This window comes from Marmota monax, unplaced genomic scaffold (assembly GCF_021218885.2).
Source record: "Marmota monax isolate L192 unplaced genomic scaffold, Marmota_monax_Labrador192_F-V1.1 WCK01_AAM20220418_F8-fsc00209, whole genome shotgun sequence".
NCBI classification, from domain to species: Eukaryota; Metazoa; Chordata; class Mammalia; order Rodentia; family Sciuridae; genus Marmota; species Marmota monax.
In genome coordinates, this window is record NW_026694493.1 from 2815536 (window position 1) to 2820964 (window position 5429).

Below are 5429 nucleotides of genomic sequence, written 5' to 3' on the forward strand. Positions count from 1 at the left end.
AATCCAGATAAATGAGCTACTGAGAATATTTTCTAATTCATAGTGAATACAATGTAAGTTCTAGCTATTACTTATTATTACAAAATTGTATGCTTGGAATCAGAAAGGCTGGGTTCAAATCTCATATCAGCCCCTTACTACTTGGGGGTTTGAACAAGGAAATTGATCTTTCTCAGCCCAATTTTATTATCAGTGTGTATTCTTAGACCTATTTTGAGAATACTTAGGGATAAATAGAATAATATTTATAAAATATTCTGCATAGAGCTCAGTATAGACTGAGAATTCCATGGTTGTAGTATCCTTTTTATCGTTATTATAATGGTAAAATATTATTATTGTTTATTAATAAAATGGCAATTTTAACAATGCTAAAACTACTATTTATGTAACCAATTGTTACTATTTCCTTATAGACAAAGTCAGCTGAAATTCTTTTTGAATGTAGTCAAACTTTTAAATCCTAAATAGTTAAATGAATATACTGGAAATATTGAGTTTGGCAAAACAATACTTCTTATTTCTGTACTTTTATCATTGCTACTATATTTTTGCTTTTCATTTTCTTTTCTAACTAAGTGCATTCATATCCCTAGTCATTGAAAGGGGTTACCAATATTCCCCAGGAATAAAGCACACAGCACAGAAAATTTTTTCAATAACTGTTTACAAAGTACATCACTCAACATCACGAGTCATTGATGGTCACTTCAAGAAACTCTGACTCACAGAATGGTGTGATCTTAAGTTGGTTTCCTCTGAATTTCCCCATTGCATATCTTTATCTAGTTGACTGTAGCTAAAAGATGAAGACACACACTAATTGAGAAATCAAGGCCCATAGACGCAGGGCAGTCTGGACATGCCAGAAAGGGAGGTTCCATTTGACCAGAGCTGAGCCCCCATCATCCAGCAACCTACTCATCTGCAGCACCTCATGATTTATTAACTGCCACTGGTGCCCATGAAATATTCATCCTCTCTTTCTTACAGTTACCACTCCACTGCATCAATGAGCCGTCGCTCCCTCATCTGTTTAGGTGTTCAGCTTGGAGAGGAAAAGCTTCACACAACATTGAAAAGAAGCCTCTTTTTAGTTTTAACCAGAGGCAGAACACCAATTCATTTCTTGGTTTGTTGTCCTTTTTCCAAAAGTACACATGGGGCTGACTTCCTGGACTCCTGGATGGGGAGAAGCCCTGAAGCTATCTGTATAAGCAAAGGCTACAAGAGATAAAGAGGAGGGGGAAGACTTCACATGTTGGCTGGCTGGTTGTAACCCTCCCAGCTCCAGCCTGAGCTTACTTTCCCCATAAATAGTAAGGCAGGGCTCAGGGAGCCAGTGCTTGCCAAGGTATAGTACCAGCATTGAACCTGGGTTGCATAGTGAAGGCCTCCATTGTGGTTAGGTGGTGGTTCATTAGGGCCAAAATAAATCAACTCTCCATGCTCCTATTCCCATTTTGTTTTAGATGTCTTCTCAGACTTTCTTTTGTATATGTCCTTAACTGTGGTGATTCCCTTCAGTCCTGTTTCACCTCACTGTATATATCCCCCAAAGATGTTCATATCCATGATCATGCATTCTGCCTCCATCAATATTACTTACAAATAGGTCCCTCCATACCTCTCTTTCTCCTTCTTTCTCTTTCTCTCCCCAACTTCAGATCTATATGCCTGACAATACCATCTCTCTATACCAGAAAATCCCACTGCCCCACAAACTCAATAAGTCCCAAACTGAATTTATTATCACTGTCTAGTGCTCCCTTCTCTCCCATTCATCAAACCAGCTCCATCTATAAATCTCATTTTCCTGAAAGGACTCTCCATCATATTACTTAAGCCAGAGACCTAGGAGTCATGCTTGACCATCTTTTTCTTATCTCCATTTTTTTCCAGATGCTAATTAACTGATGATTCTTGAAGTAAAACTTAATGACTTAAAAAACAACTATCGACAGCCACCGCCACCGCCACCGCCGCCAGGTGGGGTGGGAGGGGCGGGAGCGCCGCCGCCGCCGCCTCCCGGGTGGGCGCCCTTCGCGGTGGACGCCGGCGGCCCTGGACCAGGGTTCCACCACCTTAAATGGTTTTGAGCCAATGAAGCTGTATCCCCTTAAGAAGACGGACAGCCCGTCGCGTGAACTGTAGAATTTGCAGACAGATTTATGTTGGGTGCATAGTGGCGTAATGCGCGCAGACTCCTGCGAGTTCCCCTAAGTTCTTAGAGGACCGCTTTGCCTTTTGACTCAGAGTTGCAAAGTTCGATAAAGAATGGCCCTTGTGGATACGCACAAAGTGAAGCGGCAGCGATTGGACAGGATTTGTGAAAGTATCCGCCCCCAGATCATGAACAGCCCCCTGCACCCCCGCCCCTTGGTGGCACTGCTGGACGGCAGAGACTGCACCGTGGAGATGCCCATCCTGAAGGACCTGGCCACTGTGGCCTTCTGCGATGCACAGTCCACTCAGGAGATCCACGAGAAGGTGTTAAATGAGGCCGTGGGCGCCATGATGTACCACACTATCACCCTCACCAGGGAAGACCTGGAGAAGTTCAAGGCCCTGCGGGTGATCGTGTGGATCGGCAGTGGCTATGACAACGTGGACATCAAGGCTGCCGGCGAGCTTGGGATCGCTGTGTGCAACATCCCATCTGCAGCTGTGGAAGAGACGCCCGATTCCACCATCTGCCACATCCTCAACCTATACCGCCGCAACACGTGGCTGTACCAGGCCCTGCGGGAAGGCACGCGGGTACAGAGTGTGGAACAGATCCGCGAGGTGGCCTCAGGAGAGGCACGAATCCGTGGGGAGACACTGGGCCTCATCGGCTTCGGTCGCACGGGGCAGGCGGTTGCTGTTCGAGCCAAGGCCTTTGGATTCAGCGTCATATTTTATGACCCCTACTTGCAGGATGGGATCGAGCGGTCCCTGGGCGTGCAGAGGGTCTACACCCTACAGGACTTGCTGTATCAGAGCGACTGTGTCTCCTTGCACTGCAATCTCAATGAACATAACCACCACCTCATCAATGACTTTACTATAAAGCAGATGAGGCAAGGGGCATTCCTTGTTAATGCAGCCCGCGGTGGCCTGGTGGACGAGAAGGCCTTGGCGCAGGCCCTTAAGGAGGGCAGGATACGAGGGGCAGCCCTTGATGTGCATGAATCGGAGCCCTTTAGCTTTGCTCAGGGTCCTTTGAAAGATGCACCAAATCTCATCTGTACCCCCACACGGCCTGGTATAGTGAACAAGCATCACTTGAGATGAGAGAGGCAGCTGCCACAGAGATCCGCCGAGCAATCACAGGTCGCATCCCAGAAAGCTTAAGAAACTGTGTCAACAAGGAATTCTTTGTCACATCAGCTCCTTGGTCAGTAATAGACCAGCAAGCAATTCATCCTGAGCTCAATGGTGCCACATACAGGTATCCGCCGGGCATAGTAGGCGTGGCTCCGGGAGGACTTCCTGCAGCCATGGAAGGGATCATCCCTGGAGGCATCCCAGTGACTCACAACCTCCCCACGGTGGCACACCCTTCCCAAGCTCCCTCTCCCAACCAGCCTACAAAACATGGGGACAATCGAGAGCACCCCAACGAGCAATAGCAGAGAATGCTGAAAGGTAATCATTCAGATAAACTTGGGACCAAGAGACAGTGAAAATGGATGAACTAAGAGAAGGAATTTGACAGTCTTTTTAACTGACCCTGGACATATGCATCGTTGGTGTTGCAGTGTTAAAAGCTACAAGAGCTAGAAAACTGAAGATGTCGTCTGCTTCCGGAAGCGCTGAAAGAATAGGACGTGATTTATTAACGACCAACTTCTGTTATTGTGTGTTAAGTTTTCCATCTGTGCATCAAATCACAAAGAATAAATAGAGCTTTTTCCTTTATCAGTTCCTTGGGCACAGCAGGTCCTGAGCACCTTGCTCTAGAATGTTGCATCAAGAGTTCCAAACATCAAAATAAAAAAATATTAAGAGGAAATCCCCATCTTATGACTCTAGTCCCTTTGGTCTACAGGGGCCTGTTACCTCTTTTTGCTAATAGGAAGACAAAATTGCTACAAAAATGGGGAAAAAACTGTTTGCCTGTGTTAGACACCTGCACGCATAGGATTGAAGACAGTACAGGCTCCTGTACAGAAGTGTCTCCCTCACAGCTGAACTGCATACCAAGCAGGCAAGTTGGTTGTAAGTTCAGTTGTACCCTCTGATTATGCAAAAAAGAAAAAAGTATTAAGTTTCACAAGCTGTTTGTACTCAAATATATTTTCTCAGTTTCAGATCCTCAGCTATTTTATTGAGTGGAAAGTCTTGAACTGCTAAGGGTTCAAGAATAATGTTGCATTTCCTTATGTCTCAGGAAACACTTTTTATGGTAACTTGTCAGATTGTCTATGAACAAACCCACTTTTTTAGACATTGATAAATTCTTTTCTTCACGTGATATTTTATGCAAGAACACTTCAGATGTGTTATTAGATGTGACTGATTTTAACAAATCCTATTAGATTTGTATCAACTAGTTACATGTTCTATTCATAGACTTTTGTGAATCATTGCCTTTTTGTTTAAAAAGATGGCCTATTTTGAGCCTTTGTATAGGTACATTCCTGTTTTTGTGACAAAAGAAAAACTTTAACCTGTCCCAAAAGGAAAAATGGCTATCAGAAGTATGTTTTGTTTTAGTGTGAGTTACCGTTACTGTACTTGTTTTTTGTAAAAGGTGGACATTTAGCGTTCAGTGCAGTTTCAATAAAAAGTAATTAAAATTTAAAAAAAAACAACAACTATCATTCCTGTTGCTCATGAATCTGCCATTTGGGCAGGGCTCAGCAGGGATGACTCTTCTGCTTCCCATGATATTAGCTGAGATGTCTTGACCCATTTCCAACACTTCTTACTCACTTGGCTGTCAGGATGGTGCCAGTTGTCTTTGGGCAGTTCACCCAGGTGCTTAGTGGGGAGCCTCTATTCCTCTCCATTTGGCTCTTCTTGAAGTTCCTTGAGCCTCCTCATGACTTAATGGCTGAGTTCCAAGAGCAAAGGCATAGAATACACAGGTCTCTTGAGGCCTGGGCTAGCATTACTTCTGCTGCTTCCTATTGGTCAAGCAGCCACAGGGCCCACCACTTAAAGGTGGGGACATAGACACCACCTCTTGAAGGGAATGTCAAAGGATTCAGAGTTGTCTTAAATCTACTGCATCTGCCTTTAGTCAAGGTCTTATGATCCTGTCCCTGCTTCTGTCCTTTTCACATGCTGTTCCTTTGGTCTTGGACACCTTCCTCCACGTTGTCCTATTTCCTGCTCTTTCTCCAGTTGACCTTTGCTACACCATCAACAAACTAAAAACACCAGAGGAAATGGAGTTAACTCTCCAAACCTTTCTTAACCCAAGCCCCCAGGCTGTAGCA

At 44.6% G+C, this 5429-nt stretch overlaps 1 pseudogene; it reads left to right on the forward strand.

The window, feature by feature from the left end:
• Positions 1-2036: 2036 nt before the first annotated feature.
• On the forward strand, positions 2037-4742 carry LOC124075888 (C-terminal-binding protein 2-like; annotated as a pseudogene).
• The last annotated feature ends 687 nt before the right edge of the window (positions 4743-5429 follow it).